The sequence below is a fragment of the Triturus cristatus genome, chromosome 1_2 (assembly GCF_964204655.1).
Source record: "Triturus cristatus chromosome 1_2, aTriCri1.1, whole genome shotgun sequence".
Classification (NCBI taxonomy): Eukaryota; Metazoa; Chordata; class Amphibia; order Caudata; family Salamandridae; genus Triturus; species Triturus cristatus.
The window spans coordinates 886,827,606-886,852,967 of NC_140580.1; the positions used below are offsets into that span (position 1 = coordinate 886,827,606).

General features: G+C 50.9%; 1 protein-coding gene across 1 annotated transcript in view; it reads left to right on the forward strand.

The window, feature by feature from the left end:
- LOC146868222 (taste receptor type 1 member 2-like) overlaps nt 1-25,362 on the forward strand; it is a 106,933-nt gene that overhangs the window by 42,214 nt on the left and 39,357 nt on the right. The window lies entirely within an intron of this gene.

Genomic DNA, 25,362 nt, shown 5'->3' on the forward strand with positions numbered 1-25,362 from the left:
ACTGCGTCAACACCTGGTGGATAGCAAGCTGACCAGTCCCCGGAAGCTTGCTGAGGAGGCGGACATTTGGACTAGTACCCGGGTGTCCACAAGGGGGACTGAAGGGGATACTCAAAAGGCCGGACAGGGCGCCCCCCAGAAGAAAGAGGGAGGGGAAAAGAAAAAGGAGTTCTCCAAAGGCCCCCAAAATAATTTCCAAGGAAAGTGAACAGGATTCACCCCTAGGGCTAACCCACCCAGAAACCCTAATCCTGGCCAGAGTCAGCAGCCAAGGGTTGTCCATTGCTACGAGTGCGGTGGCGTTGGACACTATAAAGGAGATCCGAAGTGCCTGAAACGACCACCCCCTCCCATTGGAGGAAAGACCCCCGGAGTAGCTAGTGTAGTGCTCGGGGAGGAGATGCCCTTAACTAAGGGAAGGGAGTGGGCGGGTGTCACTTTAGTGTCCCTGGGAGAACGGGAGATGGTTCCTAAGATCCAGGTGCCCGCAAATACCGTAAAGTATGGGCAGTGGGTCACCATCAACGGCCAAAGAGGGGAGGCTCTGAGAGACACAGGGGCCAGTATGACTATGGTACGTAGTCAACTGGTGTCTCCAGAGCAGGTAATTCCCGATGTACTCCACCCAGCCGTGATGGCTGACGGCAGAACAGGCCACTATCCAGTGGCCGAGGTTCCCTTTGAATGGGGGGGGTTGCAGGTTCACTTCGAGTTGCCGTAAGCCCTGCCGTGCCAGTCGATTGTCTACTGGGGAATGACATGGAGCACAACGCTTGGAAGGAGGTGGAATACCGGACTCACACTGAGATGCTGGGTACACCTGACTGGGCCTGTGTGAGCACAGGGTCCGCGACTACCCGGAGAGGGAGTTCGTTTCGGCTGGAGCCTGGAACAAAGGCCCAGCCAGCTGCCAGTCAAGGGAAGAACCGAGGACAGGAGGAGCCTGCCTCGGCGTCCACACCCCGTAGGACGGATAGGCCACCGGAGGTGGTGGACCAGGAGTCTGCGGTGGGGGATGTTACCAAACTGGGGGACCTACCCATCCCGGCCGAGTGGCACGTGGAGGGAGGCCCGTCCAGGGAGGAATTCTGCCAGGGCCAGAGGGAGTGCCCTACCCTTGAGGGGCTGAGGCGACAGGCCGAAGCCCAGGCAGCAGGGAACGTTGAAGGGAACTACAGTGTTTACTGGGAGGATGGCCTCCTCTACAGTGAACCCAAGGCACCCCTACATGGATCGTCACGAGCCTTGGTAGTCCCTCAACGTTATCGAGCCTTCCTTCTGGAGTTGGCTCACGAGATACCATTGGCAGGACACCTGGGGCAAGACAAGACCTTCGCCCGTCTTGTCCCACACTTTTATTGGCCTCAGATGAAAGTGTCGTCCGATACCTACTGCCGGACATATGTGTCTTGCCAAGCCAGTGGGAAAACAGGGGTGAAGCTAAAAGCTCCCCTGGAACCACTTCCTGTCGTTAGCACCCCCTTTGAAAGGGTGGGCATCGACATTGTGGGTCCGTTAGATCCACCTACTACAGCTGGTCACAGGTTTATCCTGGTTCTGGTGGATCATGCCACACGGTACCCAGAGGCAATACCTCTGAGGACCATAACAGCACCTGTTGTGGCTAGGGCCCTGATGGGAATCTTTACCCGAGTGGGTTTTCCCAAGGAAGTTGTGTCCGACAGGGGGACCAACTTCATGTCAGCGTACATGCGGGCGATGTGGAAGGAGTGTGGAGTGACCTACCGGTTCACAACTCCTTACCACCCCCAGACCAATGGTCTGGTGGAGAGGTTTAACAAAACCTTGAAAGGCATGATCAGAAGTCTGCCTGAAAGCCTGCGGAGGAAATGGGACGTCCTCCTACCCTGTCTACTCTTTTCTTACAGGGAAGTGCCACAGAAGGGAGTGGGCTTCAGCCCCTTCGAGCTTCTGTATGGGCACCCTGTACGTGGACCTCTCAACCTGGTGAGAGACGGATGGGAAAGAACTCCCAGAAAGCTTCCCCAGGACGTGGTGAGCTACATGCTGGCCTTCCGGAGCCAAATGGCTAAGTTGTGGAAGCAAGCTTCTGACAACTTGGAAGCCAGCCAAGCAGTGATGAAGGCGTGGTATGACCACAATGCTCACCCGGTGGAGTTGGAGCCTGGCCAGAAGGTGTGGGTGATCGAACCAGGAGAGCTTAGCGCCCTCCAGGATCGCTGGTCAGGACCCTTTGAGGTATTGGAGAAGAAGGGTAAGGCTACCTATTTGGTGGATCTTAAGACCCCTCGCCAGCCCCTGCGGGTGCTGCATGCCAACCGCCTCAAACCCCACCACGAGAGGCCCGAAGTCATTTTGATGATGGTGACTGACGGAGCAGAGGACGCGGAAAGCGAGCCTCTCCCCGATTTGTTTGCGTCTCAAGAAAAGGATGGGTCGGTGGAGGGAGTGATTCTCTCCCCATCTCTAACTCCTGAACAGCAGGAGGACTGCCGCCAGGTTCTGGGGCAGTACTCTTCGTTGTTCTCCCTTGTCCCGGGTATGACTCACCTGTGCGTCCATGACGTGGACACAGGAGACAGCCCACCTGTGAAGTCCAAGATCTACCGGATGTCAGACAAGGTGAAGGCCAGCATTCACAGTGAAGTCACTAAGATGCTGGAGCTAGGAGTGGTCGAACCTTCTAGCAGCCCCTGGTCCAGTCCGGTGGTACTAGTACCAAAAGCTGCACCACCGGGTGCCCAACCGGAACTGAGGTTCTGTGTGGACTACCGGGGACTGAATTCAGTAACCAAAACTGATGCTCATCCGATCCCTAGGGCGGATGAATTAATTGACCGGCTGGGAGCTGCCCAATATCTAAGTACCTTTGACCTTACTTCTGGGTACTGGCAGATCTCTTTGACTGATGGAGCAAGGGAAAGGTCAGCCTTCTCCACGCCCAATGGCCACTACCAGTTCTGTGTGATGCCCTTTGGGCTCAAGAACGCACCTGCCACGTTTCAGCGCCTGGTAAACCAGATCCTCACTGGAATGGAGAGTTTCTCTGCTGCTTATCTGGATGACATAGCCGTCTTCAGTAACAGCTGGGAGGATCACTTGCGTCACCTGCAAGCTGTTCTCCAGGCCCTGAGACAAGCTGGATTGACGATCAAGGCAAGCAAGTGCCAGATCGGGCAGGGGTCGGTAGTGTACCTTGGACACTTGGTGGGTAGGGGAGCGGTGCCACCCCTCCAGTCGAAGATCGAGGCCATCATGGCCTGGGAACCCCCAAGACACAGACTGAGGTCTGAGCTTTTCTGGGCCTCACGGGATATTACCGCCGCTTCGTGAAGGGGTACGGTACCATCGTAGCCCCCCTCACGGAGCTCACGTCCAAGAAACAACCTCGACGGGTAGTCTGGACGGAGGCTTGTCAGCAGGCCTTTGTGAAGCTGAAGCAAGCCATGTGCGAGGCCCTGGTCTTAAGGGCCCCAGACTTTTCCAAGGAGTTCATTGTCCAGACGGATGCATCAGAACATGGCATTGGGGCAGTGTTATCGCAACTCAATGAAGAGGGTCTGGATCAACCCGTGGTCTTCCTATCCCGGAGACTACTTCCCAGGGAACAGAAGTGGAGTGCAATAGAGCGTGAAGCCTTTGCAGTGGTATGGGCTCTGAAGAAGTTGCGGCCATACCTGTTTGTCTCGCACTTCCTAGTTCAGACCGACCACCGACCCCTTCGTTGGCTGATGCAGATGAAGGGGGAGAATCCCAAGTTGTTGAGGTGGTCTATTTCCCTACAGGGAATGGACTTTCAGGTGGAACATCGGCCTGGAGTGGACCACGCCAATGCAGACGGTCTCTCAAGGTATTTCCGCCTTAGTGATGAGAACTCCCAAGGGGTTGGGTAGCTCTCCCCACTTTCAGCTGGGGGGGACGCGTGTTAGACCTGTCAGCCCTTTGGGTGGTCCCTCCTCATCATTATTTATTTTGTCCCACTTTTGCCTCAAACCCTGTTAGAATTTTTCCTTTTTGGGAACCACCAGACTTTTTAGTGTTGCTGCAGATTCAGGGAGCCATTTTATCTACCCCTGGAACTTCTGTCTGAGGGCCTGGAGCACAAAATGGTGGCCACCTGTGACATCATCAGAACCCACTGGAACCTACTAGAACCTTCTGCAACATTCTGGAGCCCTGTGACAGTTGGAGGCGGTTTAGAATGTTGGGAAGCTAAGACAGAGAGTTGGCAGTTGGCAGTTGGAGCTGGCAGTTGGCACCTGACTGGTGAGGAGTGAGCAGCAGAAACCTGAAGGAGGAAGGAGTGAGGCAGCAGGGGTGGAAACTTGTGCCTGGAGTGGGGTCCATAAACCCACCCTTGATACTAGTCCCTACTGACTGAGCCCAGCCTGGAGCCCTGTGTGGGAAGAAGCAAGAAAAACCATCTTAAGGACCTGGACAGCAGGAACAGGCCTTAGAAGCAAAGAACAGCAAAGTCCTGACCTGATTATTGGTTTTCCTGGAGTCCGACGTCGAGAAGCCTGAGACCCAGAGCCCGAGGTGGAGAAGCGGCGCTGACTGGAAAAGCAGACGTCGTACCCGGAGCCGCCAGAGGTCGAGAGAGGGCGCCGACGGAGGTCGTAGAGAGTACCAGAGGTCGAGGAGGAAGTCACCCGAGGTCGAGTGAGCGGCGTCGACGGGGGAGTGAAGTCCGCCCTCCGGAGTCGCCGGAGACCGAGGTGAAGCGTGCCGGAGGTCGGGAGTGGAGAACGCACTCCGGAGTCGCCGGAACCTGAGGAGAGGAGCACCGGAGGTCGGGAGTGGAGGTCGCACTCCGGAGTCGCCGGAACCTGAGGAGAGGAGCACCGGAGGTCGGGAGTGGGGATCGCACTCCGGAGCCGCCGGAAGTCGACATCGAGCCAAGGCCGGCCGACGTCATCGAACCTGAGGTCGCCATCGGACCGGAGCCGCCCGAAGTCGACATCGAGCCAAGACTGCCCGACGTCATCGAACCGGAGGTCGAGATCGAGCCGAGGCCGCCGACATCGAACCGGAACCGCCTACCGGCGTCGTCAAGAACTGACATTGTGCCGAGGCCGCCGACATCGAACCGGAACCGCCTCACGGCGTCGACACGACTCCAGCGGCGTCGGAGCTTCAGAAAAAGGGCAGTAAGTGGAATAGAGGGCGCCTAAGGCCCTGTGGAACCTTAAGAGACTACTCTAGGGGCTAGAGAGGTGCTGGAACCAGCTTGATTGTGCCAGGGGTGAGCTGAGACTAATTCAGAGGGGTTGTGTAGAGTGAGAGAGCCAGGTCCCTAGTATTCCCCCCTTGATCTACCTCAGTTTAGGCCTCAGCCTTGTCCAAGCCAGGGAGTAGACACCCTCAAGCCATCCATCTAACCACAAGCTGTGACTGGGCCAAATCAGCCCATAGAAATCTAAATGTGATCTGATTCTATGAGTGTCACTGTCAGCTTTTAATTATTTATTGAGAGCACTGTATTTATTGTATTTAACCTATTTATTGCTTCACTGTATTTATTGTTCCACAGTATTTATTGTCGCACAATATTTATTGGTTTGCAGTATTTATTGCCTCAGAATATTTAATTGCCTGTATGTATTGCACTTATATTTATGCCTTAATTATTTATGATCACCCCTATTTATTGAATCATTAAGACAGTATTTATTCAGCGTAGGCTCCCGGCTCCGTGAACCTCCACATCCCGCACAGATATCCTGCATGAGATCCTTAGCCTGCGCTATATGCCCGTGTTGGTGGCTGAGAGCGGCAACCGATCGTGTGATTCTGAAGTTTCTGGCGGCGGTACCGCCGGAGAAATGTCCATTTGAAGTTTGCGGCCTGTGCAACCCTGGAACCGGGACCTCGGGTGGACAACAAAGCCGGGCGGCAGTTCAACAACAGCGGCCATTGGTGACTGGGTGGAGTCGGAGTACCGGAGCGGTGCGGATATTGGCCTGAATTTCGCTGTGGTCATTCCTACCACTGAGCGTAGCGGAACGAGTGCATGCCCGGGGTGGCAATTCCAGGATTCTCCGGTAATTGCCTGAGCCTTCGCCGGTGAGCTGCCCGGACGCTGCCCGTAACGCGTCCCGATTTCCGCGGGCTGCTCCCGGATTCTCGCGGGCGCTGGTCCGTGGTGGGGATGACTGTTACCTGTGGCCACACACTGGATATATATTTTTGTCTGCCCCCGGAACCCTGTTTCCAGTGACATGGAACTTGATGCGCCTGTGCCTGAGTCCCGGTCCCAATCTGGGATGAACCTACCCGGCGGCCATCTTGCTAGGATGGAGTCTATCATCCTGTACACTGGGTCTCCGCAAGATTGGGAGTGTGTGCCTAAGAGGAGCGTAGCGGAGCGGGCGCCGGGAGCTGGGCTGGGGTACGGTGACCTTCTCGAAGCTCTCGGTGCCCTTCATTCCACCCTGGTTCACGGCGCCTCGGTATTGGGGAGAAAGCTTGATAGTGTTGCTTCAGCGTCGGAACAGTTGCGATCTGCCTGTCCCCAGGCACACAGGGACTTGTCACACTTCACACAGGAGGACAGTGTCGTGGCCGCCCCTGTGAATAGGGGAAAGCTGGAAACTTCGGACAATGTGCCAACGTGTGATCGGCTGGCTGTGGGTCCGGTCTGTTCCGGAGGTTTTGGATTTGAGCGGGGGGTGGTGGCTTTGTCCCACGCGCAACCTCCGGTTACCCAGGCAATATTCCAGCAACAGTCGCCTGCTCTGGCTGATTCCGCCTTCCTGGACCTTGTGTGCAGTACAGATCCTGGGGCAGTACTGGGAAAGATGGTCCTTCATAATGTTGACTGTGTTGGTGTCCAGAGACGTTCATCCCACATGTGTGTGTCGCTTCCTGGTCTTTTTTGGACTCTCCTCTTCCTCGTAACATTGGACATGGCACTGGGTCGATGGGTATGCATGGGTGGATTCGCAAAGAGTGGCCAAGGATAAGGCTGATCCTTCAGAGGTTGTCATCCAACAGGCGGGCGGGCACAGGGGTTGCGTGCTCTCACGACAGAACTAATAGTGTAATAGGTGCATAATGCTCCCCATTTTTCTTTGACATGGTCGATTTTGTGTTTGTTTACTGTTTGCTTTGGGGAGGAACATATTGTGCGGGAGGGAGAAGCCGGGGGCATGTTTTGAAGGCCCTCCTCCAGTTTATTAATACTCTCTTTACTCCCCCGTCTGGTGGGGTTTTCTTTCTTACTCCATTTTCTCTGTTTCTTCTATATTTCGGGTCTGGTTCCGGGGCGACAGGCACACTGCTGGGGGGGGGGGGGCCGTACTCATCTGCAGAGGTGCAGGGTGGGGGATTGGGGGAGGGGATTCTTTAGTTTTTTACTTTGTTTCTATGGCCTCCTTTTTCTTCTCTTATTCTTCTTTGTCTTCTTTTCTGGGGTCAGCACGGTAGGTCTCCTTTGCTGCCAATCACTGCTTTTTTATGTGTGCCTCAATTTCCGTGGTGATTTCTGGGTCTTAGGGCAGGGGACTGCAGGCGCAAATGGCCGTGATATTCCTCCTCATCCTGAACCTCCTGATTTAGCGCCATTGCCTGGATAGATTGCTGTTTATTGTTGGCGTTTACTATTCTGCCTGCCATTTTTTTGCTGCTGGGAAATTGTTTGGCACCTGATCCTTCTATCCCTTATTATAAAATGAAAACCTTTTGTATCCTGGTCCCTATTTGGGCTGTTCAGTGGCCAAGAGTATGCTAGCATGGAGAATCTGCTCCCCGAGGTGCTGCCTGTGATTAAAATTTGCTTCTGTTACTCTGACTGCTTAGCGGACGGCCCCGGGGGTTGTAGGCCCATACTTGTCTTTTGTTGAAATGTCAATAAAGGTTTTTACAAAAAAAAAAAAAAAAAAAAAAAGACAGTATTTATTTGACCTGCACTATTTAACAAGCCTTGTATATTGTGATTGTGTTATTATTTATTTAATCAGCAACTAAGAGAAAAAGAAGATAAAGAAAGATATTTTCATAATTTTTACGGTGTAGAGTCGTTTTTGGAACGGATGCACGCATGGTTATTGTATGGGTATGACGTATGCTTAGCACGGTGCCTGATTCCTGACCACTCGAGCCAAGCTACCACTGTGTGTGTCTGGAGAGACCCCGTTACCACCACCCTTTCCGGTGTGGGAGTGGAGTATTTCTGTAACGCCCTGAACGTCTCAGGATCGTTTAACAGACACGACAATGAGGACGCAACCACTTGTGAAGGGTTAGTTCTTTTAATGAAGGCAAATAAAATACAAAGAACAAACAAAAGTTATAGTCACTGGAATCCTCCAGGCTAAGTACGTTACCAGCCCACAGCACGGATGGTCCTAACCGTCCTCTGCATATACGCCGATCCCGGCGTATGCCAACAGAGGGCAGAAATGAAATGGCCGACAATGCCAATCGGTAGGCTGTGAGGGGCACGAAGAGTGTTGGGGAGAATCGAGGAGTCAGGGAAACACCCAGCCGGGGTCTCTACCTGAAGGGAGCAGCCGCTCAACCTCTTCCTCAGACTGCACCGGGACGCGGAGTCACCTCCTGGTGATGCGTCACCGATACCCCAATCACAAGCAAGAAGACTGAACCGAGAGCAGCCGCTCGATCGATCCTGTGGACTTCCGAGTCTGTAACGCGGCAAACACCTCCTGGTGTGCGTTACAGCTGGCAGTCCCTGTGTCTCTGGTCGGGCTGGGAGTTACGACTCCAACCAGCAAAAGCGCCACTGCGCTTGGACTCAGCCGAGTCAAAAAGCGAAGCTCAATGGTTGACCGGTAGAGCTTCCGGGTCCTTCACAGGTGACGATGGGGCAAGACACGGCCCAGGGAGTAACGACTCGACCTACCTCCGTTCTTGCCTTACTGGAGCACCACTCCGGAACACTGCTCTTCACGAAGCAGGTACGTCGGTGTAAACACAATATCCGACAGCCTTGTACCTCCCGGTTCCTCCCTTTATAGGGCGTGTTTTCCTTGAGTTATGTAACAGCTCTCCTGTTTACATAAGGGCGTGTTTCCCTTGAGTTATGTAACAGCTCTCCTGTTTACATAAGGGCGTGTTTCCCTTGAGTTATGTAACAGCTCTCCTGTTTACATAAGGGCGTGTTTCCCTTGAGTTATGTAACAGCTCTCCTGTTTACATAAGGGCGTGTTTCCCTTGTATGACAGGAATTCTTGACAGTACATCCTCCCTCTCAGCGGCTCCCCACGGGTCCAGCGCTGGCAGGAAAACGCCGATGGAACAAGGAGACCAAGCGCGGAGCATGAACCCCTTCAGCCGGTTCCCATGAATGCTCCTCCGGGCCATAGCCTTTCCACGCAACCAGGTACCACAGCTTCCCCCTGCGCCATTTGGACGCCCGTATGCCCGACACTTCATACTCCACCTCCGACTCCACGCATACCGGCCTAGGTGTCCCAGACGGCTTGGAGGGTGCTGGTTTGAGCAATGATACATGAAAGACAGGGTGTATCCGCAATGACTGGGGCAAGCACAACTTCACGTTCACGGGACCCATACACTTGGTAATTCGATAGGGGCCCATGTACTTGGGATGGAACACACTGTTCTTTCGAAACCTCATGTTTCTTGTGGATATCCAGACGTAGTCTCCAGTGCGGTACAGTGGCCCGGGCCTTCTCTTCCTATCTGCCGCAGCCTTGTATCTTCTCTTGGCCTCTATTAGGACAGCCCTTGAGCGCATCAACGTGTCTTTTATGTGTGCCACCCTGTCCGCTGTGGCGGGAATCCTGTCCTCTCTGAACGGATGTAGAAATGGCAAGAACCTGGGATGTTGGCCATAGTTGCTATAGAACGGAGATGACTGTGTGGAGCTGTGAGTGGCGTTGTTATAGGCTATCTCTGCAACCCATAGCAAGTCGACCCATTCTTCCCTGCCCTGGTCCACAAAACATCGCAGATACTGTTTGAGCGTTTGGTTCAGGCGCTCGGTTTGGCCGTCCGTTTGAGGGTGGTAGCTGGTGGACAGGGCGGTCTTAACATGCAGCGCAGTGCACCAAGTCTTCCAGAATTGTGCAGTAAACTGCGACCCCCGGTCCGACACGATCACCCCAGGTAATCCATGCAGTCGTACCACATTCTTTAGGAGTAGTGACGCCAATTCCCCGGCCGTAGGGACTCTCTTGCAGGGGATGAAGTGCCCCATTTTCGTCAAGTAATCCACCACCACCAGTATTGCCGTCATCCCCTGGTCTACCGGTAGGCCCACCACGAAGTCCAGTGATATGCTATCCCATGGTCTATCCGGGGTCGGAAGTGGATGTAAGAGCCCTTGGGTTCGGCCATGGTCGGCCTTCATGGTAGCACACGTAGGACACTCCTGTCCCCACCTCCTGACATCCACTCTCATGGTTGGCCACCAGAAATGCCGTCCCATGCTAGCCACCGTTTTTTCAAAGCCCAAATGACCTGCGCATGGAGAGTCATGGCACCAGATGAATGCTTGTTTCCTTAGCCTAGGCGTGGGTATCAATAGGCACCTGCCCTTCAGGGGTATCCCGTCCTTAAGCTGCCATTCTCTGTGACTGAGGAGCCACCTCCGCCATGCGAATGACCTGATCCCTCTCTTTATTCCCCTCAGGAAAGTATCCGGTTGGATAACCCCCAATACCATCCTCGGGGAAATGATGGAACGCTCGGTTGCAGGCAATGGTTCCTTAACTGCAGATTGACGGGACAGGGCGTCCGCCTTCCGGTTTTCCGTCCCCGGCCGATATGTGATGCGGAAGTTGAACCCCGCAAAGAAGATCATCCACCGCAGCTGCCTGGGAGAAAGGTGTCTAGTGGCCGTCATGAACTGTAGGTTCCGATGGTCCGTGTACACCGATACCACATGTCTTGCCCCCATCAACCAATGCCTCCATTCGGTGAAGGCGTCCTTGATTGCGAGAAGCTCCTTCTCCGCAATATGGTAGTTGCGTTCGGCGTCGTTGAGTTTGCGGGACATGTACGCAACGGGATGAAGCACCCCTGTGTCGTGGTTGCGTTGGGACAAGATAGCCCCCAGCGCCACATCCGACGCGTCCGCTTCCACCACGTAGGGGAGATCCGGATCGGGGTGAGCCAACACCGGCGCCTTACCAAAGGCGCTTTTCAGGGCCTCAAAGGCTTTGTTCGCTTCAGGGGACCAGACAAACTCCTTGGACTTCCTCAGTAGCTGTGTGATTGGGGCCACCACTCCTGAAAATCCATCTATAACCCGCCTGTAAAAGTTGGCGAAGCCAATGAAACTTTGGACGTCCTTCACGCTTTGGGGCACCGGCCATTCTTTCACCGCCTTGATCTTTCGTTCTGCCATCTCCTGTCCCTCTGGACTCAGCATCACTCCGAGGAATTCCACGGATGTGACGTGGAAGTCACACTTGCTGAGTTTACAAAACAGCATGTTTTCCCTCAGCTTTTGGAGCACAGCTTTGACGTGGTGTACGTGCTCCTCCACACTGGACGAATAGATGAGGATGTCGTCGATATATACGACCACGTAGATATCCAACTCCTCTCTGAATACCTCATTCAAAAAGTACTGAAAGGCTGCCGGGGCGTTGCACAGACCGAACGGCATGACGAGGTACTCAAAAAGGCCGAACCTGGTCTTAAAGGCGGTCTTCCACTCGTCTCCGTCCCTCATGCGCACCAGATGGTATGCCCCTTTCAAATCCAACTTGGTGTAGATACGAGCTTTCTTGACCTGTTCCAGAAGTACACTGATGAGAGGCAAGGGGTACCGATTTTTTATGGTTATCGCATTCAATGCCCTAAAGTCCACACAGGCTCTCAGCTCCCCATTAGCCTTCGGGATGAAGAAGAGTGGCGAGGCGGCCGGAGACTTGGACGGGCGGATGAATCCTAGCTTGAGGAGTTTATCCAGGTACCCCCGGAGATGCACGTTTTCAGGCTCCGTCAGGGCATACAGCCTGCCGCTGGGAACGCTGGCCCCTGGCACCAGGTCGATCTGGCAGTCAAACTGTCTATGTGGTGGTAGCACTTCCGCCTTCACCTCATCAAATACATCCTCAAAACTGTGATAAGCCTGGGGGAGAGCCACATCTTTTTCTGCCGCTGTAGCCACCGTCTGACTCCCGCTCTCATCTGCGTCAAGGGATTCCGGTCTTATTCCACAATGCAGGATGCAATACGGTGACGTCATTTCGATGCGATGTGTTGGCCAATCCACAAAGGGGTTGTGTTTCTGTAGCCACGGCAATCTCAATATGACGCCATATTAGGGCGCTCGGATGATGTTAAAATCGATTTGTTCCAAATGGTTCCTCCCATATCTCATCGGAAGGACCCCCGTGTGCTGTCCGATGGGCCCCGTCACCAATCGCCTTCCGTCTACCGCATAGACGTCTTCGGGTACTGCTTTGGGAAGAAGCACTAGCCCTAGCCTGCATGCCTCGTTGTGGTCCATAAACATGCCAGTGGCCCCTGAATCCACCATGGCCACAACGGGTATCCACTGGTCATGCACTCCCACGTGCACCGTGATAAACAGGTGTCGTTGTCCCTTAGTGACCGAGTTGGAAAGTGAAGGGATGGATGAGTGACTCCGAGATGCCCCTTCTCTGGTCTTGGAGTCCTCTAGTTTTCCGCCGGTATGTCCACCACGGCTGTTACCGACCGGTTGGCCCGATAACGTGACGTCTTCGGTTTGGCAGGGCATTCACGTACGTAGTGGCCTTTTTTGCCACAATATAGGCACAATCCTTGTTTACGGCGTGACTCTTTCTCCGTGGCTGTGAGGCTCGCTCGTATTGCGCTGATGTCCATGGGTTCTCCCTTGGATGCGGTGGAAGTTTCAGGACTTCCCACCGTCACATAGGATGGAAGGGATTTTCCTTTTCTCCCATGATCCCCCTTTCTTTCACTTAGCCTATGTTCCAGCCGTAATACCAGGTTGATAAGGCCCTCACATGTCTTGGGTTGAGGGTCAATATGAGCCACGGCGTCCTTGAGCTCATCGCACAGCCCTTGATGGAAGAGCGCCGTCTGTTTAGCAACAGGCCACTTGGTTTCCGCAACCAGCCTTCGGAACGCGTTGAGATACTGCACCAGGTCGTTGGATCCCTGTCTCAACTCAAGCATTTCACGGTCCGCCGTGTACGAGTCAGCCCTTCTGTCGAATACCTTCAGGAATTCCTCGCGAAAAGCACCCCAATCACATAAGAGGGGGTCGTCCCTGCTCACCAGAGGTACGGCCCATTGTGCCGCGTTTCCAGCCAAATAGGATATAAGGAAAGCCACACGAGCCTGACTCGTGGGGAACGCCTTTGGTTTGCACGATAAATGTAGCGCCACTTGTGTGAGGAATACCTGCACTGTGTTAGGATCCCCACTGTACCTCTCTGGTGTTGCCAAGGGGATGGCTACCGGCATTTCCACTACTACCGCAGGGGTCTGGTTCGTGAGGGAGGTGCTGGGCGTGAGCGGGTCCAATTGGATAGCATCCAGTCTGGCTTTTACATCGGCTGTTTCTTGCCTAGAGGCAGCCACTTCAACTTGCATGGCCGCTAAAGCAGCCAGCACATCATCAAGTGTTGCCATGTCTGTTATCGACCGGGAGACAGTTAGTGTTATTAAGGTCGGATATTTTGTAACGCCCTGAACGTCTCAGGATCGTTTAACAGACACGACAATGAGGACGCAACCACTTGTGAAGGGTTAGTTCTTTTAATGAAGGCAAATAAAATACAAAGAACAAACAAAAGTTATAGTCACTGGAATCCTCCAGGCTAAGTACGTTACCAGCCCACAGCACGGATGGTCCTAACCGTCCTCTGCATATACGCCGATCCCGGCGTATGCCAACAGAGGGCAGAAATGAAATGGCCGACAATGCCAATCGGTAGGCTGTGAGGGGCACGAAGAGTGTTGGGGAGAATCGAGGAGTCAGGGAAACACCCAGCCGGGGTCTCTACCTGAAGGGAGCAGCCGCTCAACCTCTTCCTCAGACTGCACCGGGACGCGGAGTCACCTCCTGGTGATGCGTCACCGATACCCCAATCACAAGCAAGAAGACTGAACCGAGAGCAGCCGCTCGATCGATCCTGTGGACTTCCGAGTCTGTAACGCGGCAAACACCTCCTGGTGTGCGTTACAGCTGGCAGTCCCTGTGTCTCTGGTCGGGCTGGGAGTTACGACTCCAACCAGCAAAAGCGCCACTGCGCTTGGACTCAGCCGAGTCAAAAAGCGAAGCTCAATGGTTGACCGGTAGAGCTTCCGGGTCCTTCACAGGTGACGATGGGGCAAGACACGGCCCAGGGAGTAACGACTCGACCTACCTCCGTTCTTGCCTTACTGGAGCACCACTCCGGAACACTGCTCTTCACGAAGCAGGTACGTCGGTGTAAACACAATATCCGACAGCCTTGTACCTCCCGGTTCCTCCCTTTATAGGGCGTGTTTTCCTTGAGTTATGTAACAGCTCTCCTGTTTACATAAGGGCGTGTTTCCCTTGAGTTATGTAACAGCTCTCCTGTTTACATAAGGGCGTGTTTCCCTTGAGTTATGTAACAGCTCTCCTGTTTACATAAGGGCGTGTTTCCCTTGAGTTATGTAACAGCTCTCCTGTTTACATAAGGGCGTGTTTCCCTTGTATGACAGGAATTCTTGACAATTTCCAACAGGCGGTAAGTTAATTGGTCTCGTTTCTCTCTGGAGCGTGAACCCTTCACCGCAATAAGAGGCACCCGTTGTGTTCGTTCGGGAGACCGGCTTGTAACGGCCGGATCGTGTCAGGACCACCGGGCCGGAAGAGAATATGAAAGCGGTAGTAGTAAGAAACTTAGAGAGACAACTAACAAAAGTCTCTAAAATAGTGCAGGGTGATGAAGATTGGTTGGGCTTGGTGGGGTTCCCTAGAAAGTTTGACCCGTGCTCAAGAGAAGGGAAGATACAGAATAGTGCTGGGTGTTCAGAGATACGGGAACTGTAGCCGTGGAGTGTAAAGAGGAAACGTTTGTGTGTGAAGTACTTTATACAGTGCCCCGGTTACCCGCCCTCCTGTAACCCACCCCGTTCTTCCTCCCCCCCTTCCCGTGTCACGTACCGCGGGAGCCGCAACTCTCCAGAGTTGCGGCGGCTCGTCAGCGTCTACCGGGGTGTCCACCACTCTTCGGACCAGAGCTTTGCTTCTTCCTCCGGTTCGTGAGAAGCGCCGGGGCTGGTCTCCTCGCTCGTCTCTTCTGGCTGTCTTCCGCAGTCCTCGATACTCCTGTTCTCCGTCTGTCTCCTCTCCTCGCTGGTACACTCTTCTCCTCCTTCTGGTGCAGGCACACCAGGCTGTTCTTCCAGGGTGCTTTCGTACTCCACTAGTCCAGCCTTCCTGTTGTCCCATTGGTTCCCGCATCCATCTGACAGGACTCCTCCCTGTGAGCAAGAGGCAGTAGAAGGGATTAACTCTTTCTCTCCCTACCTGTGAAAGACGGGTTGATGCGGAGCCAGGTGTAATGGTAGGAGGGGAAGGGGGTCTACGGAGGTCACCGCCTCACATAGACCAATGGTATCTTACACCCCGTCTTCTACTCACAGTCCAGGAGATCGATTATTTCCCCCGTATACTATCAGATCACTCCCTGGTTCTCCTCAAATTAGAGCTGTCCATGATACCGAGACCACACAATCAGTGGAGATTCCCCGCCTAGGCCCTTCTCGACTCAGTCTTCCATGCCGAAGTGGGAGAAGCTAGTCAAGAATACTTTAGAATAAATGAGGGCATAGTGGATTCACAATCCACATTATGGGACACCTTTAAGGCATATATTAGAGGGGTGTGCATATCCAAGCACGCAGGAGTGTTGCGCTCCATACGAGGAGACTTAGAGGCATTGGAGCAAAAACTTAAAGACCTTCATGGGACTGCGCAAAAGACCACCCCCCCCATTGGCATTGCGAGAACGAATGGGATTGATAACAGAATTCGCTGAAGGCAAAAGACCGGGCAGAACACTTGCTAGATTACTCCGCCCGCAATACCAATCAACGTATGTCACGCACTTAAAGGCAGACGATGATGCTGTGTTGACACGGGGCAGCGATATAACAGCTGCTTTTCTATCTTATTACTCACAACTAAACACAACACGCAAACCACCCTAGGGGAAGCCCCTTATGGATTATCTCAATGAAATAGCCATGGTGTGGCTAGTAAAAGGGCACAGCGAATTTATAGCCTCCCCAATAGATGAAGAAGAAATTAAGCAAGTAATTGGGGAACTTGCCAACTGCCGGGCCCCCGGCTCAGATGGCCTAACTGGTGAATTCTACAAAGCCTATCAGCACATCTTAGTCCCCGACTTCTGGGAGTATTTGATGTAGCCCTACAAAGAGGGGCCCTCCCCCCGACTATGCGAGAAGCTATAGTCACGTTTCTGCTTAAACCCAGTAAAAATCCCCGGAATTGTACATCTTACAGACTGCTATTACTTCTTAACCAGAACTACAAGATCTCAGCTAAAGTCCTAGCTACCTGCCTTTCATTATTAATATATAAAATTATATGTCCCTTGCAGGTGGGGTTCGGCCCCGGACATTCCAAGGCAGTAAATCTACGCACTATATTTGCAGTTATCAATCAGCTAGAGCCCACTTTACCTGCTGCGGCAGTTCTACTCGACGCTGAAAAAGCGTTTGATTCCTTAGAGTGCCCCTTTCTGTATGCCGTACTACAGAAGTTGGGGATCCCGGTCGGTTTCCTCAATTTAATTTGACTCCTGTATTCCAACCCGGTTGCGCGCTTATAATAAACTGGACCAAGTCAGAGATCTTTGAGCTAACACTGACCACTATTCACGTTGATATTGAATTCCCATTTCGATGGTGCACAGACCCTCTGAAATATTTGGATATATACCTGCATTGTAATGCTCCGGAAGTGATCCGACTCAATTACGGACCGGCCATAGATAAGCTTCCAACTCAAATCGAACGATAGGTTAAACTTCCTCTTTCCATGGCAGACAGAATCGCCGTTATAAAAATGGTGGTACTCCCGCGTTTTCTCTACCTTTTTTTAAAATATCCCCATCGCACTCACCATGCAGTTTTTCGACACTTTACGATCCCTTCTGCTCCGGCTCGTATGGGCTGGAAAAAAACCACGCATCAGATGGGATACCCTTGTCATGCCATACGAGGAAGAAAGGCTTTGGGGTTTCCGATTTTTACCTATATTATCTTGTTGCGCAGGTACACTTTACGTACTATTGGTACCAACCAGATGCCTGTCTCCAATTTTTAAAACCGGAACGATCTCAGGTGTTTCCTAATCCTCTTCCGACTATAATACCGCTGGGCATGCCTCGCAACCCTGCTGAAATTCAAACAGTATCAACAGCCTGCTGGGCATGGTCCAAGTTGCGATGGTATTTACACGCTGCTTCTTTATATTCCACGCATATACTCCTAGCTGACAATTCCTGGATCCCCCCTACAATGGAGACCTGCACTAGACAGACCCTTAGCAGGCACACAGTGGGAGTTTTTTGTGGAGACTCCCAACTACGAACCACTGGAGAGCTACCCCTCCAAGACGATGTCTCCTACATGGATAGATTTGTTCTACACCGGGTCTGGGGCTCGCTGGTGGGGGCACTCCCAGAGACGACAAGTGAACCCACAGATTTTCCCCCACTCACTTTATTGATTAATTCGCCGGATGGGACCCATCAGATATCGAGACTAAATCACTTGTCCCTGAAGCTTAGACCCGCAGTTGGTGCAAAGGTATGCTTAGCTTGGGAACAAGATCTGGAAATGCCATTAACAGACAAGATATGGGCATTTTACTATGAGCAAATGCGCTCTGTGTCAGGTAATCACTGTCACAAACTGTTACATTTTAAGTACCTGCACCGTGCATACATTACACCATACTCATTGGCTAAAATCGATCCCAGCACTCCACAGCGCTAGATGCACTGCAGAACGTGCTGACTGCGCACACTTGGCTTGGAATTGTAGCCCGGTACTGGCATATTAGGGGGAGGTAGTGTGCCGCATGAACATAATATTACGTATGGGCTGTACTTGTGCTCGGAGAACTGTATATGGGAAATGAATTGATGTGAGTGGAATACGATTATCAGCTGAATATTTTGTCATATGATAAATAACTCTGCTTCAAATAGAGAGTGCATTACCATACATAAAGAATGGTGAAACAAACCGACTGACCAACCATCAGTCGCAAAACCATTTATTGCAGATGATGGACTAATACTCTGTACCTCCTGTTATGGTTTGAGTTGGAATGTAAGAATATTGATGTATAATTTTGGAGAGTTTGAAGATATGCTCATCAATGATTATTTCATGTACCCTTGAATACTACGAATCTTAATAAAGAAATGGTTAAAAATATATAAAAAAGTAAGGGCTGGTACGACCAACCTGTAACCACCAGAACAAATTAAGTCTGCCGCTCAAAGTGTGAAGGCGTCTCCCACTTTGACTTTGCTGATGTGTTTTGTTTGATGGTGGTGAACGCAAGAGCATGCTTGATGTTTAGAACCCCACATAATTGTCAGCATGTGCATGTTCGTAGCCAGCACGAAATGTGCCCGCTTGGGCATGTACGCTGCCAACGCTGTCAGCTTTCCGTGCTCTTCCTGAGCATCAAAACCATGCCAGGGCAAGAGGACCGGGCCCTTTGTCATCAGCCCGGTAAAAGAAAAATGTAATTTGTAATTGGGCGACCGCCACCCATCCCTTGGGGAAGGCAGGTGGGAACAGTGGGTGATAAGACACCACACACTATTCTTGAGTAGGTCAAGCGAGCAACTGAATATGGAAAAAGGCTCCTGAGGTCACACAGTCTACCACGTCCCTTGGATAAATCCATGGAGGAGTAAAAGTAACTTGCACAACATAAATCCATGGAGTAATTAAATTCTCCGTTTGCACTATATCAATGCATATGCTTCATCCCTACCTGTATAGATAATTACATATATTGAACAAAACATTTATTGCATATCAGTAGATGCCTCCGCATCGCTGCTGGGGGCAGTTGCATACCTGTATTTCGACGAACTTGGAGGGGCTGTGCCTGGAGCCGCTGGCAGTTACAGAGGGAGTAAGGGGCTGCTGGATGGACTACAGCTCCCAGGAGCCCGTGCCCGACCTCACCTGAGCTGCACCTGAGTTGCGGCCCGCCCACCCGCGTACTAACATTTAAAAACGCTCGCGGAACCCGCTGGCGCGGGTCCCGCATCGCTGCTGGGGGCAGTTGCATACCTGTATTTCGACGAACTTGGAGGGGCTGTGCCTGGAGCCGCTGGCAGTTACAGAGGGAGTAAGGGGCTGCTGGATGGACTACAGCTCCCAGGAGCCCGTGCCCGACCGCACCTGAGCTGCACCTGAGTTGCGGCCCGCCCACCCGCGTACTAACATTTAAAAACGCTCGCGGAACCTGCTGGCGCGGGTCCCGCATCGCTGCTGGGGGCAGTTGCATACCTGTATTTCGACGAACTTGGAGGGGCTGTGCCTGGAGCCGCTGGCAGTTACAGAGGGAGTAAGGGGCTGCTGGATGGACTACAGCTCCCAGGAGCCCGTGCCCGACCGCACCTGAGCTGCACCTGAGTTGCGGCCCGCCCACCTGCGTACTAACATTTAAAAACGCTCGCGGAACCCGCTGGCGCGGGTCCCGCATCGCTGCTGGGGGCAGTTGCATACCTGTATTTCGACGAACTTGGAGGGGCTGTGCCTGGAGCCGCTGGCAGTTACAGAGGGAGTAAGGGGCTGCTGGATGGACTACAGCTCCCAGGAGCCCGCGCCCGACCGCACCTGAGCTGCACCTGAGTTGCGGCCCGCCCACCCGTCTATTAGCTCCAGTATTCTTTAAGTTCACTTTGTATCCGCAGCGCGGGACGCGCCGCGGGACGCCCAGGACGAAGCCCGGACAAAGGGCGGACAGTCTGTGACAGTCCGGGACAGGAGGGGGCTGGAGGGGGCCGTATATTGGTCTGTCAGTTCGCTGTTACTCTGCCTAACCCGTTGTGTGATTTGTTGTAACGTTATAGTTATAAGGGTAGGGCAGTGAACCTTATTGTGGTATTACGGGAAGTTTTCATTTATGTTAGACTGTCTTATTTAGTACAGGTTTGCAGGGTGTCGCTTTTGTGGTGCTAATCTATTTTTGAGTTTGGGTACCGGTTTAGTCCGGCTCATTATGCCCAAAGCCAAATCAGCGGTTGTGATGTCCACTATGGATAACTATTTAGTTAAGATGGTGGATAAAATCAACAAAGAACGGAGGAAGTCCCTTGGACGGCCGGGGTCCCAAAGCCCGAGCCCCACCTCTCTTGACCGATCGGTTACCCAGTCAACTATCAATCCTGATGTTAGTGTTTTCATAGATCCAATGGATAGTTCCATTTTGGTTGACACAAATGATACTACAATTGAGGCTACTGTTATCTCCGGGCCCCCTAACGATGTGGAACCTGGTCCAGAAATTTCTATTGATTCAACAGTTCCAAAAGTGCAGGCTCCGAGGCCACAAAGATTAATACGATCATGTAGGAACAATAGCAAGATTAATCAGCCTAAACGAGGGGGGAACCGCCCCGTAAAAAGAACTGATTCCTCATTGTCTAATGCCCAATGTGAGCAAAAAAAGGTACTGGATGGTACCACGATCAGTTTAGACAAGGAGCAACTAGATTTTTTAATCAATGCTATTGATGCCAAGTTTGACCTACTTGTTAAACCCCTATTGACTAAACTGGCTACAATATCAGACGAAGTAGTCAGATTGGGAGGTTTAGTGGATACATTTATTAATGCCGCCAAGGGAGCAAAAATTAATGATAATGAACTTAGCCCTGTCGAGGTACCATGTAACTCCCGTAATTTGGTTGTAACGTCGGCCGTGAGCAGTACTTTTGGTTCTGGGAATGTTTGCGAAGCTCCTTCAGTTGTTCCCAACTCTCCCCCGCAGTTGTCGGCCCAAGCTAAACCATCCTTTAGCTCAGTTCTAAGGAAGCCGGTGGGTCCCAACGCAAATTTTAATAGTTCTAGTAGCCATCAGCCAGATTTACCTCTGACTTGTGCACCTTTTGTGGCAGTTTTAACCAATGTTCCTCCTTTAAGAGTGACCGGAAGCAACCACGGTCCTGATGAATCCCATTCATCATTAAAGAATAAAACCGTGGATTGGCTCCACCGGCAGTGTGGTTTCCCCGTAGCTTTGTCAGGGGATATCTTAAGCACTAGAAGAACTAACTGGGTGGGGAAATCCCGCAAGACTTGTGGAGGGGATTGTATTGTTATTACTTTTCGAAATCCACAACTTACCTCCACGGTGCTGATCAAAGCCGCATCTCTTCCTATACGAGATCAAGGAATTTCTCTACGCCCCCTTGGGTTCTTTTATAGAGATCATGATATTCAATTGGATGCCAAGCATCACCGAGGGAGGTCCAGAGACATGAACATGTGTGTTGACCCCACTATCCCCACGTATAATAGATTCCAGCCCCTGAGTGGGCTTGATTGTAACGACTGACTGGTATCTCTTATGGTGGACCCAGGCATTGTGGATATGACCCTGGGCGAGGGGAGACGTAGTGTGGTCCCTGGGGCTTCAGAATCAGTGGAGGCCATTGTTACAAGTGGTTCCAGTGTTCATAATACTGATGTAACAGGCGATTGTGGAGATGTAAGATCGATCCATGGGGCTTCAGAACCAGTGGAGGCCATTGGTATAAGTGGATCCAGTGTTAACTCTACTGATGCTCCAGTCGCTTGTGGAATCGTAAGACCGACCACTGGCGATGGGGATGGGGTAGTATCATTTAAACCCACTGTATCAGATAATTGGGACTGGTGTTCTATTGCCTGCTGGAATGTTGCTGGCCTCTCACAAAAGGATGCTTCTTTAGGATGGTTATATTTTATTAAAAAGTTTAAAATTATTTGTTTTCAGGAAACCTGGAGTCTGGACCCCATTAATTATTCGGGTTTTGTCTCTTACCAACTGCCGGCTGTGGCTTCCACCTCGGGCAGAGCTAAGGGTGGGCTTTTGATTCTGATTTCTGTGGATGCACCACTTATTGTTAAGAAATATGTACCCATTGGGGCCCATTCCCATTTCCTATGGCTATACCAGGAGCTGGGTAGAAATATCCTTTTAATTAATTTTTATAATAATGTATTTGACAATACTAGGCAGCAGGTAGTGTTTGCTTTAGAGTCCGCTCTGGCTGATATAGTAACGGGTAACAATATTGTGTTTGATTTCATATGGCTAGGGGATTTTAATACTGCTGTGTGCCCATTACCCGCCCACAGGGTTTGTGGTTTTGTAAATTGTTGGGGGGAAGGCGTCTCTCATTTTCCCCATAACCCATACGGAGATTCATTAAACAAAATCTTGATGACTTATGATATGGAATTGTTGGAGAATCTGAAAGGTGCCTCTGGGGAAACTATCCCTACTTTTACGGGTCGAAATGCAAATACGGTGATTGATTTTATTTGCATTTCAACTAGCCTTAACCCGTGGTGCACAGCCCCTTTGGTAGTTGATAATCTCATTAGCGATCATAACTGCCTAACTATGGAGGCCATTCTTTGGAAGGCGAAACAAGGCCCCTATCCAAACACTATAGCTAATATCGAACCCCACCGACCAAATGGAATCAGAATTAGGTGGAAGGGAGATAAAGCTGATATTCTGTCCAACTCCATTATTATTAATTGCGTAAACGAAATTGCCGTTATTTTAGAGAGCAAAGAATTAACGGATGTAATTGTACCCAAGTTTACAAATATTAATCTCATTATTGATGCCAAATTTACTAAGCTTCTTAAGGGTAAGTCGTGCAGGCAAAAAGGGTGGTTCGACCACGCTAGCACCTTTGCCCTTAAAGGTTTAAAAGAGGCACTCGTAGCTAAACCAAGGGATATAACTTTGGTTAGGGAGCTCAGAGCCACCTACCAGGCTGCAGTTAAAAAAAGGAAGGCCGAACTGAGACAAGAGGCATGGGACAAGTTAGACCAGGCGGCCGAAACTTCGGATTCCTCCCTTTTCTGGGCAACAGTTAATAGTCCCTTTCTTAAGAATGAGGAGATGCCTAAACTGACGGCAAATGTCAGTGCAGAAAGCTGGGTCTCCCACTTCTCCATGATTTTCGATTCGGATAAACCTGCGGAGGTTGGTGGTGGTGACTGGCCTGTCATTCCCTTAGACATATCAACTTCCGAGGTTCAGGATTGCATTTCGGTTAGTAAGGGAGGAAAGGCCCAGGGGCCCGACGGGGTGCCCATAGATGTTTACAAAAAAGAACCAGAGATATGGGGCCCGTTATTAACTAACGTATTTAATGCAGCGGTCCGTTATGGTGTCCCACACACCTGGGAGGAATCTATCATTATTCCCATATATAAGAAGGGGGAGAGGAGGGACGCTAAGAACTACCGCCTAATCTCCCTTCTCGATTCCTCCGTGAAAATCATGAGCAGGGTGCTTCTGGTTAGACTAGAAGAAAGGGCCGATTCAAACAACATATTGGCCAATTCCCAATACGGTTTTAGGAAGGGACGAGGGACAGTAGAACAGTGCCTCAACCTTGAACTTCTCATAGGGAAGTATACGAAGGCCAAGAATGGTTCTCTTTTTCTCTGCTTTGCAGATTTGAGCAGTGCCTTCGATATGGTGAACCATAAGATCCTATGGGAAAAATTACTGGAAATGGGGGCACCCGAGGGCATTGTTTATTTCTTGGCCCGGTTATACGCTAACCTTAGAACCAGTGTTCGCTTTGGCCCGGGAGGGGAGCGTACCCCTAAGTTCCCTATTAGACGTGGCATTAGACAAGGTTGTGTGCTTGCCCCTCTACTTTTTACACTTTTTATTAACGAGATCGACATTGTTTTAAAGGCTGTTGTGGCTGACGCCCCCAAAACCCTTGATTTCCACGTCCCAGTTTTACTTTATGCGGACGATGCCGTTATCTTATCTAGGACCCCCATTGGCCTTCAACGCCTAATGGACAGGTTTTCTCTGTTCATTAAGGAAAGGAAGTTGAAGATTAATAAAACTAAAACATTTGTTATGGAGTGTGGTAAGAGCTGTAAAAAACCGCATTCGTTTTTTATTGATGGGGTTAAGGTCCAAACGGTGGACTCTTTTAACTACCTAGGTATTACATTTTCCAAGTCAGGTAGTTGGTCCAATGAGATCAATCATGTCAGGGTGAGAATGGCGAAATGTGCCCATGGGGTGTTTCAGTTCGCATCTAAAATTGGGGATAAACGGTTAAAAGACATGTTGAAAATTTATCAAATGAGGTGTCTTTCTAAAGCTCTTTATGGTGCTGATATTTGGGGGCATTCGCCTAGTGGTAGTCTACAAGTGGAGGAAAATCTCTTCCTAAAAAGACTCCTGTGTCTACCCACTTCGGTCTCTACCGACTTGGTGCACAGGGAGTTTGGTATCCAACATCTAATAGATTCTGTTGCCCTCAGACCACTTTTGTTGTGGCGTGCTATTTGGGCAAAGGAAGAGACCTCTTTAAATAGAGCTATCATTAAAGACTGTTTCTCTATTGATAATCATCTAAAGATTCCATGGGTCAAATTTGTTTCGGGTAGTTTCCTGGAGATCTATGGTCTTAATGTAATAGAGGATCATCATGCAGTCTCTAGTCTGACCAAAAACGAAATGAAATCTGTTTTTATGAGCCATAAGATAGAGGGGCGTGGGAGAGTCAGCGGTAATTTATCTACCTGTTTGTTCTACGGTAGTTTCTGTGAGATGACGGGTTTTCAACCATATCTGAGTTTTGTTACCAGACCCTCCCATCGGTTCGTACTGACAAGATTGCGTTTTGGGATCGTTCACCACTTGGTGGCATTTCCAAGTATCAAAAAACGCCCGAATGGTCCCTGCCCTTGTGATAATACCACTGCTCAAAGCACCATGCATTTTTTATTATTTTGTCCGTTTTATGGCAATTTTCGCTCAGCTTTTTTAAAACCTGTTTTTAAGAAATATGGAGTTAGGACTGTAAAAGATACTATGAAATTGTTATTTAACCCGACACCCGATGTCTGCTTCTTTACTGCCACTTTTCTTCTTCGTGCCATTAAAGCAAGGCCTAGTATGATATTTTAAATTGTTTTTTAATGTATTTTAACAGTTTGATTTATTTTGTTAATATGATGTTGTTTTTTATTGTTAAGTATGTGCTTTTATGGACTTTGTGTTTAAGCTCCGAATAAAGCCTTATGAAATGAAATGAAATGCCTCCCATCAATGGACATAAAACACACACTGTAAAAACATATGAAGTGATTATAAACTACACACTTTAGAAATTCATGGCAGCCCACCTAAGG